This window comes from Octodon degus, unplaced genomic scaffold (assembly GCF_000260255.1).
Source record: "Octodon degus isolate 3935 unplaced genomic scaffold, OctDeg1.0 scaffold00082, whole genome shotgun sequence".
In the NCBI taxonomy this organism is placed as follows: domain Eukaryota; kingdom Metazoa; phylum Chordata; class Mammalia; order Rodentia; family Octodontidae; genus Octodon; species Octodon degus.
Window position 1 is genome coordinate 9,283,866 of NW_004524658.1, and position 16,449 is coordinate 9,300,314.

At 38.4% G+C, this 16,449-nt stretch overlaps 1 long non-coding RNA gene across 2 annotated transcripts in view; it reads right to left on the bottom strand.

The window, feature by feature from the left end:
• Nucleotides 1-10,039, bottom strand: part of LOC111818175 — a 72,376-nt gene extending 62,337 nt beyond the window's left edge. For both annotated transcript variants that reach the window (XR_002822232.1, XR_002822231.1), the window contains exon 1: nt 9,988-10,039. This is a non-coding gene — a long non-coding RNA (uncharacterized LOC111818175). The remainder of the gene's footprint in view (nt 1-9,987) is intronic.
• Between the last annotated feature and the right edge of the window lie 6,410 nt (nt 10,040-16,449).

Sequence of the window (16,449 nt, forward strand, 5' to 3'; positions counted from 1 at the left end):
CCTGGGGGCAGGGCTTGCATGCCATGTGGTGCTGGGGATCCAATCTTGGTCTCTGTGCTTGCCTAAGCTTGCCTAGCAGGCACTTTAGACCACTGAGCTACCTCACTAGCCCTCTAATGTTATCTTTTTGTTATGTGCATGAAGCACTCTAAGCACCATTGTTTCCAATGCCCATAAATGGAAATAAGCCAAATGTCCAGCAATAGAATAAGGCTACATAAAATGCGTTGCATACTTAAAAAAGGAAATTATTATGAGTGAATTTTCATAAAATGCAGCTACTTACAAGAAATTGATTGATTGAAAGATAATGTTGAACCAAAAATAAGAATACATGTATCATCAGATTTCATCCATATAAAATATTGAAGTCTTTACTTTTTATTCAAACATGTTAGCAGTACGTAATGATTACATTCCTTGACAGGAGCTGGTACATGCACATAGCTAACACATGTCAGTGTTCCCGCCCCCTACCTCTCCTTTCTACCCCCACACCCTTCCTCTCTCCTCCATCTCTCAGTCTCCTTCTCATTTGCAAAAACCTCTCTATTCCCTATTATCTAGCATTTATTTTTCTCTCCATTTACATTTTGTTTTTCGTATATAAAAGAAAACATGCAATATTTAAGCTTATGGGTGTGATTTATTATACTTAACATTATGGTCTCAGAGTGCATCCATTTTCCTACAAATTACTAAAATTTACATCAACAAATAAATGTATACAAGTTTATTTATGTGCAATGGACTAATAGTCTGAAAATAGTTCTTGAAAGTGAGGTCTAGTACAGATGCATGCTTATATAGTAAGACTATAAAACAGGACAAGAATGTGATTAGTCTAAAAATAGGAGAGTAGTTAACTCCACTGAGGTGGTAAACAGGCCCAAAGGGGAAAGCATATATTAGGTGGCTGGGTATAAGATTTTAATCACATTGGTAAAATTCTTTTTAAGATGGATGGTGGTTTCATGGATATTTTTATTTTTTCCTCTACCTTCATTCATTATATCATCTTTCTTATTGTAAAATATTTTCAAAATTTTTGGAAAGGTTAAAAGATTAAATGAAAGTAAAGAAAAGAATCATTAGGAGCTTTACAAGTACAATTCACCTTGAAGGAATGTGTGTGTTTTCATTCCTTCAAGGTTTTGCATATTTCCTTTCCTGTTGTGGTTTCTAGGCTGCCAGCTAAATTCTTAGTCAAAGCATTTTCTACTGAAATCCAAGATTCTGGAAGGAAAATGAATATGACAGAAAAGCTCAACTGCTTCTCTTGGGTTAGGGCTATGTGGGACGTGTGGGACAGAGCTATGTTGTGGATCAATCCCTGAGGATATGGGATGGTGACTGAGATTGGCAGGGGATGGCTGTAGGTGTAGGACAAGGTCAGATGTTAGGCAGGAAACTGTCACTTCCAAAGGGGCTTTCCACACAGTCTTACTTGAACTCATTTGAGGTCTATGAGGAAACCTTAATGCTTTCATTTTATGGGTTCTGTTTTGCTGCAGAGAAGTTGAGGAGAATAGGCCTCAAACCACAATTTAGGAAGAGGTCAGGGCTAGCATTTGAAATGTTTCCTTTCTTTTTTTTTTTTTTTTTCATGTAATATAGGGTCTGCAGCGTCTACAAGTGTCTCACTACACGGATCAGACTCATAGACACACTGATCAGATTCTCTTGTTTTTAGCCTCCCAAGTGCTGGGATTACAGGTGCATACCACCACGCCCAGTCTCAGTCACTCTCTCAGAGTGCCCCGGGGCCAGGACCGGCACTGGCACACAGGGGATCAAACCCCAGTCACTGTGCCTGCCTAAGCAGGCATTTTAGTCCGCTGAGATATCTGGCCAGCCTCAAACGACACTTTATCTCATGAACTCAATGACCTTTAATGCAGTTCTACCATAATCTCACTGACATCAACACAGATAGAACAAGAAAATCTAGCAGCAAACTGATTTGATGCAAATGCTTCCAAAACAGGCCAGCCACCTTCTGAGGCCTTGTGCAGCACACAGTCAAGGACTGAGGTGAGCACTGTGCATATAAGAACAGATACCTTCTGCAGGGTTGGTGTCTATGGAACAATCAAAAGACAAAACTAATATTCCTTGGTACAGTTTGTATTACTTAGCAAAGTGACTGGTTTATCTTTCATATACTCCAAGACTTATATACTCCTTGCTAACCCTCACTTCTTTACAGGTAGCATTGAAACATTTTGTAAACCATTTCAGATAAGAATACATAATAAAAGCCACTTGGACTGCACACTGGAAAAAGTACACAGGCCCTGACTGTGTAGTATCGCTGGCCTCCATGTCAATAAATAGGCCATTCACAATATTGCTTTTGCCAAGAAATCCCCCAGGCCTCATGTGGTTCAACAGAGGATATATGAAAAGACTAAACAAATAGCATTGTTTTATCCCCATTCCTGTCCTCAAAGCTTTTGCAAACTTAGCGAGTTATTTTTTATGATCCCTTCAACAAATCTTGGAAGTCTATTGAATTCATTCCTACTACTATGCTTCGAGCTTGAGATTTACAAGAAAAAAATTTGCTTTACTTAAATATTTTGATAAAGTAACTTGGAAAATAACAACAAGCTAAAATGAAACTAAAACAAGGGTTCCGGTCACCATCAAGGGGCTACATTTCTCTTGCTTACTTCCTTCTGGTATTCTGAGTCACAATGCAATCAAGACTCAGGCCAAAGAAATAGCAGTTTTACAGAACACATTAATTCCCAGAAGACCCACAAAACCACAAGAATACAGCATCTTGTAGAAGTACTTAGCTTGAAATACATGAGAAGCCAAATACTTTGTAGTTGCTTAGTAAGTATTACAATTTATATTTACATTATTTATCAGCAGATACATTCATTTGTATATGAAATTTCATGGTTAATAGAATGGAATGATGGCAAAAATCTGCAGAAAAGAATATCATGTTGTAACCCACAAATCAGTTTTTCTTCCAATATAACATTTACTATTCAGGGTCACCTTCAGGTTCTATATTTCCATATTTCAGAGAGGGAAGTCAAAGTTGGTTATGCTGGGAAGTTTCTAAAGCCAAAGGAAACAAGAATCTTGCTTGGCACCCTTTTGTATATCTCTTATGCCAAAGACAGTCTTGGGCACACCTAGAAACTAATTTCAAATATTTTAATCAGCATACCTTTGAACTATATTTTTCTAATTTTATAAAAATATAATGACAAAATGCTCTTTAAATAGCAATACTTTATTCAAAGAAATTTTATTTTGCTGCTCCCTTCTTTAAAAGAAAATAACATTATAAGTGCTGAAACATGCAAAGATATTTCATGGAACTTTAATCAGCAGGTCTCAGTGACCTTTTCCAAGTGGAATGAAACAGAGGTGCAAAGAATTAGTGCTTTTTTATTTGTTTCCAATGAAAGGTTTTTTTTTTTTTCAAATTAACCACGGAAAAGGTTAATGACAATTTATTTTAGAAAAGCTTTTAAATCAGCGAAGTGACAGAGTTTCCACAGGTGTTATATGGTAATTAAAACAATGCAACAGTTTCTTAAAACAGCAAATGAAACCTGGTCTCAGTAAACCAATGCACTCACCCCACCCACCCTCACATTCAAATCACCTGGCATTCTCAGCGAACGCTCCTGTCTGCACCTCACCCTCATAATATGGGGACATAATTGGTCCAGGGTGGGCCCTGAATCCTAGTCTGATTAATAAACACTGCAGGTATTTCCAGTGTGCAGTCATGGCTGAAAATTGTTTCACTGTTATGTAACAGTTGCATAGAAACACCAAAAAAACCCTTAACCTCTCTTTTATAAGCTTCAAATTTTACTTAAAGAAAATTTACATTTTAAAATGTACTGATGTACTTTTAAAAGATATTAAGTGACCCAACCACTGACAGGTTTTGTGTTCCTTTTCTTTCTTGTTTCATCTCTCTAGTAATAAAATGTTTGAAGACCAGAGAAATTATACCTTGGAATGAAAGGAAAAATCAAGGGCCAAGAAAGCTTTGTTACAGATACATTTAATCCTATAGAGAAGGAGTTTCTTCTCGAGAAATGAAATGTGCTCACCAAGTGTCCAAGCATAACTATGGATGTTTAGGGACTATGTTAATTGTGAAAACTGAACATTAAGAATGGATCGTGCTGTCTTTATTTAAGGCTCTGTTGATGCTCGTTTATTTGGTGATAAAAGCAAGATCCAGGGCTCTCTCATTAGCTTTATCTTCATCTCTGCTTTCCCCACTAAGCCCCATGGAGCTATAACATGAACCCAGTTTTGTTATTACACCACGAGGAATCAAGCTCGCCTCACGCGTAGGCTATGCCAAAAGCTGAAAGGGTCCCAGAGGAGGAAATCTGATTCCAATTTGGGGATGAAAGTACAATCCCCCCTGCCAGGTTTAAATTGAGAACATATTACTCATTTTTAGTTAATTTCTCTGCCTGGAGAATAATTTGGCACATATGTGCACTATATGTTCTCTCGGCTGCTTCCTTAGGGAGCTTGACCTTGATAGGTTAGTTATAACTAAGAGGAAAAGTTAATCAATGAGAATTTTGGCTAAACACCTTATTTACATACAAAAATGATGCGCTAAAGTGAGAAAGATCAAAAACAAGAGAAGTGTATTAAGAAATTGTTCTTACCTTTAATATTTTTAAAATGTCAAGGCCTGAGCTTGTGTGGGAACTGAGATACCATGGTTCTCATATGTACTGAGAAGGTGCATGACTGTGGCGAGTCAGTGGGGAAAACCATCTTGTCTATGGAGAAAGCACACTTTGAAGTGGGTTTCAAATCTGTTTTGTTGCTACAACTCTTGTTGCATAGGTCCTGCTTTACCTTGGTCTTAACCATCCAGCAGAAAAGTATAAAAACGAAATATAAGAAATAAAGCCATGCTGTTATGTTGAGCTCTAGGGGACTCAGGTCAACAATTTCTGACATTGCCAGTGAAGTGGAAGACCCAATACTATTATGGGATACTGGACTTTTTTGGAATATTTTGCTGAGTTTACACACCTATAATATTCAAATAACGGAACTTAATAAAAAAGGGGATACAGATGAATGTCCATTTTGTATCTGTGTATTCAAAGTGGTTAGGATAGATATATAGTTACATTCTGTTAATGAATAGAGTGATTTGTTCTAATGGTGTTTGTAAATAGGATATCAAGTCCGCATCTTGTACAGCAATTAACCACTAAGAAGAACACATGCAGTGTGTTGATTATTGAAACTGTCCTACTGATTTGATTTGAAACTGTCTCATTGCTATTTGTTTATCAATAAAACTATGGCAAAAAATAAAAAAATAAAAAAATAAAATCTGTTTTGTTGTTGTTGTTGCTGTTACATAGACTTCTTATAAGTGAGTTAGAAATTCCAAGGAGATGTTGCACACCTGCCTTAGCATCATTGTCAAGAATGTACCTTTTGTTCTCTTTTTAGGACTGGAAATGAAGGCCTTTACACTGAGCTAATCCATAGCCTCCTCTTCATCTTTTTATTGCTTTTATTTTGAGACAGATTCTTGCTGTCACTGAGTCACCCGAGCTGGGCCCACACTGCCGGTCCTCCTGTCTCTGCCTTCTGGAGTCCAGGGACTCCAGTCATGTACCACTATGCCTGGAGAGAATGTTCCTATTGGACATTAATAATGTGCTTATGAACATTGATAATAGTTCAATAATTGATAAACTGTTCCTAATGCCTCACTACTTACTGTACAGGAATGAGACTTGCATTCCAGATAGGGGAACAACAGAAAGGTGTTGTTGCAAAGGAAACAACTTGAAATGGAAAGTCAGATGTTGTCTCACCGTTTGTTCACAATTCCTCAGCCCTAGTCTCTTAGAACCAAGAATTTCTGCACTCTCTAACTTCTTCTTCGACAATCTGTTGAAGGAGCCCCCTATAGCAATTGTGGTGTCAGTCTCCTGATTCTCTGGCACCAGAGGTGACTTGGTTATCTCGGTTATATCATCACATGGAGAAATTTAACATCTTTTATGTTTAACCTGGAAAGTCCCTTATGTGTCTTTCTTCCTGTTCTTCCAGAGCAATCTGCCCACGCTGTAGTGAACTTGTAACACAGTACCTTTCCTTCCCTGTAATAGCTTGGATGGAGCTATTCTTTCGGCCTAGGGCATCCATAACCCGAAGCGCCCCCACACATGCCCTGCTACACTAGGCAATGGCTTATCTTTATTTCAGTAGAACTACTAAGCTGGCAAATTTGGCTTATGGTGCTGATCACTTTTGTTTAAAAACATTCTCTCCTCTCCGTTTCATCTTAAATGTTGCTTCCTTTCCTTCTCCTCTCCTGATTTCTTCAAGGAAGCTCATGATTGCTTACAGAGGAGGGAGAACAAGGAGCCCTGCAGTGGTGTTACCTCTCTCAGAAGTCTTATATTTCAATACACAAAGAATTGTGTGTGTGTGTGTGTGTGTGTATGTGTGTGTATTTTTTGCTTAGCCTCATGATGATCTTTCTGTTTTCAGCCTCCCCAGCACTAGGATTACAGGCATGCACCACCAGTTGGGGCCGGCACAGACTGTGTTGCCCGTAATCAAACCCCAGTCCCTGCGCTTGCCTAAGCAGGTGCTTAGTCCACTGAGTTATCTTTCCTGCCCTACAATGTACAAAGAATCTTAAAGCAGACTATTTATGGTGATGGGGAGTTCATGTATCCAGAAACCAGAATAAAATATTGCCTTTGGGGGAAAGGAGCCTTCCAAATACATAAAACCATATAGCATAGCATGACTTCCTATGGCATGTTTCTACGTGTGACCATCTTCATAGATTAGCTTACTGTAACAAAGGAATTAAAATGCATGAGATCCAAGTAGTCATTTCTTCCTCTTCTAAGCCAGAGTATTAGTTTAATATCTCAAATTCGTACTTCTTTCATTGCCTCCCAAAGTGATCACAGACCCGACTTCCCAGTAGATGCTCAATGGATATTCCATGTTCAGGTGCATTAAAATTTTAGTTGATTTTTGAATGTCAAAATTGCATATCTCTGTCTTAAGATAATTAATTATACTGTTAATTAAACTGTTAACTTGTTAATTAAGGTATATACTTTTATTTTATAATGCTGTCAAGTAAATATGCATTATATTACAGTGGTGAAGGTTGTGAATAAGAATCAAATCCTTTTGATCTGCAGCCCAGCTCAGATACTAACCAGGTAGTCCAGGTTGATTAGTGTCTCTGTCTTAGTTTCACCATATGTAAAGTGGAGATAATAATGTATCTCCTCATGGGCTTGTTGTAGGAATGCAATGAGACAACTCTTCTTTAAAGCTTAAGATTATGGGCAGCAAAAATTCAATTGGAATTCCAGATGTCTGCTTGTATTGAGATGCATGTGTGATATGCGTAGATAGCAGAAGACTGTCAAGTGGAACTGAGAAACTACAACAGAAACTAGGAAGCCAGTGAAGCAGCTGTAGAACTTCCAGACTCTTAGGAACTATAAAAACGTAAAGGAGTATCTCTTTAATAAAATATTTATCTGAAAAGAGAAGAAGGCCATAGCTATTCTAAGTACCTAAAATTCACCTTGAGGTGGGAGGGTAGGTTTGTGCTGTGGCCCTGTGTCACTTAACCCCTAGTTTTTTAACATTCAAGTGAGTGAGGACTTCAGTGGGGGCCACTTTGAAACCTGCAGGTAGTGTTTTTGGGACTGGAGAGGGTTGGAAAGCTTGAGTCTTTGGCCAACATAACTGAATAAATAAGGATCAGCTCAGGTATGGGTAGCAGAGCCAAGAGTGTGCTTCAGTCTTAGGGAAGCTTGCAAAATCCTGTGCTTTTGAGGGCAAAGGATGAGTAGGTGTTCCTGTGACCCAGATGCTGAGTACTCAGGAAAGAGAAAGTTACCTGGTATTAGTACTGTTAGGTAGAGTTGCCCCAGAACCGCGGTTCCCCCAGCAACTAGAGTTGGAGTGGACCATCACCTTGTGAGAGGAATCACACGCTACCACCCAACACAGGGATGCATCAGTTGCTGCAGAAAAAGGGGCACCCAGCCTCTTCAATAGGAAAAGTCAAGAAAATGTTCCATAGAGAATTGACCACTTTGTCAGTGTTTGTTAGGCACAGAGAGATATTCCAGGAAGCCCTTTCCCATGCCTCATCTTTGTCTCCTTCTCCACCATTGTTCTGGCCACAAAGGGTCAGAAATGGCAAGCAGGTTGTTTGTTTGTACTAGTTAAGGGTAGTAAAGAAAGAGAATCTAATATAAGAGGTGTATATATCTGCATATGTGCATATTTAGAGAGGCAGGAGACAGACACACAGCAGACATACCGCTAGAGATGGTGATTTATATGAAAGACTTGGCACATGTGATTACAGGGGTTGGCAAGTCCAAAATCTGCAGGGTAGTCTGGCAGGCTGGAGACACAGGGGAGTCTTGGAATTTGAGCCCTCTGAAAGAGTCTGCTGGCCAAATTCCTTCCAGAAAGAATGTGTGTATGTGTGGTGGGGAGGTGGGGGTGGGGAGTAGCGAGTATTTGTTCTCTTATGGCTTTCAACAGATTGGATAAGGCTCACCATGCTACAGGGAGAAAAATGCCTTCAGGTCATCAAGGTCATAGTGACTTAAATGTTGAAGGATATCTTCACAGAAACATCAATTATTGTGCTTGGCTAAATATCTGGGCCACCAAGCTGACATGTACATTTAGCCATCATAGTTGAGGGGCAAGGAAGAGTATAAGATCAAGGCAAGAGTAAAACCAGACATTCCAGTTTCCTGCTTTGGGTCTGCCGACTAGGCAAGGAGGGCAGAAGCTCTGCTGTTAGAGCACATCAGGAGTCTGATTTATTATGTTATGGCTATTCTAATCTTTCACACAAAGTTATCTGTATAACTTAAAACACCAGGAGAAAAAGAGGTGATGCCACCTGATAGAAAGATAATACTAATGCTTTGAAAAAGATAATGAAATCTCAAAAAGAACAGATAAGTAAGTCTCGTGGTGACTACCCAAATATGCAGGCAAAGTTTACTAATTACAAGTGCCCCGCAGGGAGTGGGGGTATAGCTCAGTGGTATACAACTCAGTGGTACAATGCCTGCCTGGCAAACACGAGGTCATGAATTTGTTTCTTAAAACTCCCCCCAAAAATGCCTGGCACTCAGTAAATATTCATTAAATACTCACTAAAACATATATACATATATATATATATATGATATTTGCTATAGCATATGATAACTATGTATAAATAGAACATAAATTCTGCTCCATTTTCAGGTATATGCTTTTTTGAAGTGCTTCGTAGATGAGAAAATTCAACTTTTTAATGTATTTACTTCTATAAAATTAAAAGATAATGGTTGCATTTCATATTTTAATGTTTCACATAATCATATTCTCTTTACTCTGTGATGGACTATCTATTTTTTAAAACTTAAATAGACATATGCTACAGCAAGTGTGCTTCCCTTTATGGTTCTTGTCTGTAGCCTGAGGCACCATTGACACCTAGGTAAACAAATAATTAGCTTGCTCAGTTGAAGTAGAAAATTGTACTTAATGAACTCGGCCACTGTTCTATATTCTCCCTTTCTCTCACTTCTCTCTTCACTAGATACCTGCCTCCTCTGCTGCTTGCAGCCTAAAAACTAAAGTTGCAGATGGTACTCAAAGTCAGGTGATCAGTCTGACAGGTAAATTAACCTGACCCAATTGCGGTGTTCAAAGGATGTTATTACTCTGCCTGTGTGGTCTCCAGGAAATCCCTCTAATTTTGGAGATAAAAATCAATAGAATAAACTTGGTGTCTGGAAACAAGGAAGTGAAAGTCCTTTGTTATGAGAGCCAGCTCTAGGAGTTTATATTTGTAATGCCAGGGAAAAATTACTGGAATTCCAGGAAGTAAATTCCAGTCTATCATTTCCAATGTAACCCATGTTGAGAATAAAGAGACAAACATACCTGTAGTTGTGGTGAGTCAAGAGGGTCCTAAGTCCAGCTGCAACAATGGCTAACTGGAACAAAGGCCACAACCCAGGGCCAAAACAGGGTTTTATTAATTCATGAAGAGGGGAGTGGCTTGGGGTTGAGTGGCTATAAGAAGGGAGGAAGTAGGTGAGAAATGTGAGCTGGGCTAGGTAGGAGGCACATAGCACCTCTGCAGTATGCAGAGAGGTTTGCAGAAAGGATACTGGATTCCAGTAACAAGAAGCCTCTAAGTTTGAAGGAATATGCGTACCATATCTTAAGGAAGTATCTTGTGGGCTTTTTTGGTGTTAGCCTCAGCTTTGATGTCTTGCTGTCTGATCTGAGATGTTACAGGCTCTTTCTTGAGCATCGGTCTCAACCAACAGCAAGGTATCTCTTCGCCTATCTCACTTAGTCATTGGAAGTGATAGGCCTGGCATCACTGGCTTGTGCTGTTGCTTCAAAGGCTGTACCTCAGAACCTCCAGTAGAACCCATTTGCATTGTTTAAAGCCAATTAAGAGGATATAGTATTATGTGAGTCAGCTGTGTATGGATCAGTGCATGGGATTAGGGCAAGGTGCAGCCAACAGGGAAACCAAGGGTCTCTTTTCAAGGAGAACCATCCTGGTGGTCGTTACACAGTGTGTTAAGACAGAAATTGGTTTAAAACACAAACAAATCCTTCTGGGTGTAGCATTGGTAATTTTAATTTACCCATGAGATTCTTATAATCTTTATTCCTCTTGCTTTTTGTCTATTATGCAATAAATAATAATAAATGTAACAGCAATTCAAAGAACTTATCACTAGTAGTACAACACTTACCCCAAAATTAAAATACAAATCTTTATCATACTTTTTTATAATTTCTGTTACGCACTCATCTTCAATGTAAATTGTTGTTACGTCAAAATGACATGTACATTTGAGCTTATGGGACTTGCAACTCAAAATAAATTATTATAGTGGGCCACCATTCAAAACTGAGGTAGACAGGGTGAGACATTGTGCTAAGTCTTACTTTCCTGCACAATAAAGGGAAGGAAAGTCCTTCGGCAACATACTGTATGTTAAATAACTGGGGGTTCCAGTTTAAACAAGATTTATGCTGGAAGATGAAGCAACTTCAAGAGCTCTGTTCTCATCTGTCAGACCATTCTGAAAGCAAGATGCCACTGATGCTGGAAAGTGGGCTAGAAAGAATGTAAGTCTCGCCACTGACTTCACAGTGCTGCGTAAATCACTAGGCTTGCTAACCCCAAGACAAAGTGAACACCAGCGTCCACAAGGATGAGGGCAATTGCTCCGCTAAGTGTTGAGTCTCGGAAATTGAAGTGGTGACACTGTGCTCATATTAAGCAGCAGGAAGATGATTCTCAGATTTCCTATTGATTTAAGTGATGGATACTTTTTGACAACCTGTGGCTTTTTGTTAAAGCCCGGAAAAGCACTTTGTAATAAAAAATTACTGTTTCTTTCAACAGTTTTCTCCAGGTAATAAATCACAACCAATAGATATTTCTTGAATATCTATTAAGAAGTATAATGAATATTAATAAAATTGGGTGATACATCACTAAAAGGAGAAATGCAAAAAGGTAAGTACATTTATTTGAAAATATACAAAGAACAAATGCCTTTAGAGAAAAAAGTCAGACGTGGAGGGAATCTTTGTTTAGTCACATTTCCACCTTGGTGTTCAGTGTGATTACATTGTATTGCGAATTCTCACTGCCAGTCTTATCTATATTTCAGGTCCTGAGATCCTTGTTATCTCAGTCTAGGACACTTTCCTCTCCCCTCTCTGGAGGATGGGCTCCTCAACTCTTTGAAAGTCAAAAGTAGGTTTTATAGATGATTCAAGAGCTGGAAGTGTGGGAAGGTGGTGAAACTGGTGAAGCTCTCCTTCCAGCTGGCCAGGACTCTCAGTAGGCCACTAGGAAAGTCACCAGGCCCAGCACCACAATGAGAGGTCCTCTGTAGGTAAAGGACTTGCTTCCCTGTGTGTGTACTGTGCTTGTCCTCCCAAAAGAGAGAACCAAAATAAGTGCAACTCTCACCGGAGGACAAGCAGCAGCGATGGGTGACACACAGAGGTCTTCCTGGCTTTGGGAATGAGCAGAGAAATCACACAGCAGCATTTCTCGGCACAGTAATCTGATAACGATGCTGCAGGGCACCTCTGCTTTCTGTCTCCACTGCCTGTCACATCCTTGTGGTAAATGCTGGTTAGATTTAAAGTGATTTTTTATGAAACCAATGATCTTATGGCTCTAAAATAGCAGCAGAGTATTCATAATTTATAATAAGTGATCTATGTGAGGCCCTACTCATTTTAATTGGGTTCTCTATTAAGACAAAGGATGTTGAGCTGGCACTGAGGTTTTGCAGGCTTGTTTTAGCGCATGGAACTAAGAGAAATCTCTGTGAACACCTTCCTTACAAAGATAATAAATAAATGTGGAATGAGAGTTTGGGGCCAAATTGGAGTTGGTATCATTTAATTTCTTCTTGTATTTCCAGTCAATTAAATGAATGGGTGCCTATGGTAATTAAACTGAGTTTGATAATGAGGCACTAAGGCTTCTTAAATTACTGCATGCTAATGAATATTTTCCCTGTATTGGTCCCTGCATCCTAGTGGCTGCCAAATGGAATCATTCCCCCTTTATCAATAAAATATAAAGGTCTTTATAAACTTCACATAGACACTACAAACTAAAATCAGGTCTTGATTCAGTTGCCATTTTTTTTCAAGATTCAAAATGAATCTTTTTTTTATGAGCAGAATATATTTATTGAGAGAAAGAAAGCTCCTGTCCAAGAGAAGGACAGGAGGGGGGTCCGAGTAGGTAGTTCCCCCCTCAAAATGAATCTTATTGTAAAGAAAATACAGTTGAACTTGCTCTTGGAATTTTGAAAGCCACAAATAGCAGAGTGCAAATTAAAGCCATACGCGGGAGGTGAACTGCTGCTTCTGCAGCTGCCTGCAAATAATGTACTCATGAATGCTTGCTGTATATGCTAAGAACTTGAGCGCAGGGCAGGTAAAGGGCCCAGACCATCTGTGAGGCTTATTCCCCATGCAAAAATGCGTAATGGTCCTGCTTTTGTTATTCCATCAGGAGATGAGCCATAGTGAACACTCTTAGCTGAAATTTGTGCTTTTGATTTTTCTTGGGATTGTTTCACAACCCTTTATAATTTCATCCACAGGCTTACAATGCAGATGAATAAACCAAAGCACACATAGAGCTATGTCTTAAATACAAATATTTGAAATGTACAAATATTGTAAATATTTATATATTTATTTCAAACTTTTAAGAAAAGGCTTTTAATAATCTTCCTTGGCAGGGGAAGGAGAGGTCACAATGAGTAAATAGGTTTTCTTAAAAATACTGCTATAATACAAGTGCTCCTGTCTTCTCAAAATTCTTTTTTTTAAATTAATTTTATTGAGAAACAAATATCAATGAGACAGTTTTAAAACTGATTAGTAGGACAGTTTCAATAATTAATACATTGCATATTGTTGTCTTTGTAGTGGTTATTCACAGTATAAGATGCAGACATGATATCCTGTCCAAATACTATTAGTACAAATCTTTCTTCTCACTGAATTAAGAGAAAGTAGTTGTATATCTATCCTAATCATTTTGTTTATATAGATAAAAAATGGCTCTTCATTTGTATCCCCTTTTTTGTTTAGTTTTGTCAGATATGGGTATTCCATTCCTATTTAAATATTGTAGGTGAGTGAATTCAGCAAAATAATCCAATATAGTCCAACAGTCCATCATAGTAATGGGTTATCCAGAGGACTGGCAATGTCAGAAGTTGTTGACTTGAGCCTTTTATAACTCAGTATATTAATGTGGCTTTACTTTTTATACCTTGTTTTTATACTTTTCTGCTGGATGGTTAAGACCAAGATAAAGCAAGACCTTTATAACAAGAAATGTAACTTCTGTATCTGACAAGGTCATTCAGATTCCCTCAAAAGAAGAAATAAACATAGAAAGATATAACACAATTAAAAGGAAAGTGAGAACTTAAGGACTAAACAACAAAGAGAGGGCAAGGTGGAAAGCTAGAAAACATGACAGGGTCAAAACCATACATTTATATGTACAAGATTGTTAAGACAATGATCCTGAGAATCTTCAGCAGGTTTTTGAAACTAGCAGTTAATTGGTAGGATTCTCACCCTGAATAATTATATATGCTGATACCTGTGAACTAAGCAACTGCACTGAAGATAGCAATGTGTAATACTAGGATCATGCTTGGACTACCTGTCATTCTGGTCTTCTAAATACATACTTCTTGTCATGTCATATCAATTACTGCTATACTGTCTCTCAAAATTCTTATATTGAAAGCTTAATCTACAAAGGTAAGGTCTTTGAAGGGTGATTAGATAATAAGGGTAGAACCCTTATGAATGAAATTAGCCCACTTATAATAAAAAGTGTCAAAGACCTGATAGCACTTCTGTATTGGACTACCTAGCCTCCAGAACTGTGAGAAGTGGGTTGCTATTGTTTTAAGTCCCCCTATTCATGTTAGTATTTTGTTATAGTAAACTGAATGAATCAAGAAAATAGTATATGTCACAGGTACTTGCTGGTTCTCTACATACCATGATTGTACCACTAAAGAAGCCTGAGTGGGACAGCCTGTGTTTCTACTGGACAAAACCATGCAAAGCACTAGAACTAAACCACGGTGTCCTATGTGTGCCAATGCATTATGTGCATTAGCACACTCACATTTAGCCTCTGAGGTCAGGCAGAGCTCTACCAAGCCAACACTATTTTAAGCCTCAATTTATCCCATGCATAAAATGTAGATACTAATCCTGCCTAGCATGGAAAATTAAACTTTATATCATAAAAAAGAACACAATATAGCTCCTGTTATGATACCTTCTCTTTATATTTTTTACGTCCCTCATTAGAAAAGTATGAAATATTCATCTTGGATATGTGCTCAAATTTGTTATTACATTAATGAGTTGTATTATCTGATACAAATAAAAGGGATTGATGAATTGTGATGGTTTTAAATAAGATTATCTTTCCCTTGTCCATATGGAGATGTTTTGCACTAGCCATTTCATCTACAATCCCCCTAGAAGATTATTTCTTTTAAGCTTGCGAATACTTGTGCTAGAATCCCATCGATCAGAATTTACTTATGAGTTTCATGTACATATAAAGAAGTCTTGCAAGTGTACCTTTATTTATGTGGTCATGTCTGAGCTAAAAGTCAGGTTATCCTACTGATTAAAAAATACATTTGGGGGTTAGTGGGTTAGCTCAGCCATCCAAAGTGCCTTCTTGAGCAAAATCAGTCAGGGGAAAGGGAGTGTGGTTTGTTCCCAGCACCACATGCAGCACCAGACCTGCCCTGAAGACAGCCTGAGCAAGCAAGAAAAAAAAAAAATCCTTCTCAAATTTTAGCCCCACGCATGGGGCATGCTGAGCTGGTGATTGAGACTGGGCGGCCTGTAATCCCAGCACTTGGGAGGCCGAAAAACAAGAGACTCACTTTGGGTCTGATCTATATAGTGAGGCCCTGTAGATCCTGTAGACTCTGCCCTAAATACAGGAAAGAAAGAAAAATACATTGGGTGTCAGCTGTCATGTAGTATGTAGCTTTTGTTACAAGAAGCTATTAGAAATGCATGATAACAGTTGATGGTTGCTGCTTCAATATATATGTTTCTAACTCTACAGAATTTGGTCCACAGGCTTATAATAGAAAGCACTAAACCAAAACATATTTAGACTAAACACTTATGGAAGGTAGAGGCAAATCAATTTATTAACTGGTTGATTCTAAAAATGCGAGAAAGATCAAAGATAACTTTTGAGGTCTGAGGGATGATATGACAGATTCATCTTTACAGAGTTAAAGAAAGAAAGTTTTTGCAGTAGTCTAAACTGGAAGTTGAGCTCAGAACATACTCTGAAAAATTTATAATTCATAAAATGAGAGATGCTATGAAGATAGGTAACCTACAAGTATGAAGTTTAAGAATGAAGTCCTGACTGAAAAACTGAAGTGGGAGTCATTGTGCAATAGAACAATTGGGTTTCATAATTAGAGTTTGGGAGTTGTAGTGTTTACAGATCTGAAGAACAGAAGAACTAACAAGCAACACTGAGAAAAAGTGACTAATGTGATGGAAGGGTATGAGTGTAGTAAATTGGTAGGAGTACCTATGAAAATTATGAATTTTTTTAGGGACATAGAAAGCCAAGCATCAGCAAAAGGGTGATTGATGGGGCCAGATGTTCCAGAGGTTTACAAACAGAGAAAAGAATATCAAATAGTTATAGAAGGACTAAGCTGCACCACTGCTCGTTACCACCAGGGTGGTCTGCTGTAGTTTCCATCTAACTGCTAGACAAAGGCACAGGTGATACAGTCTTACTCCCAGATG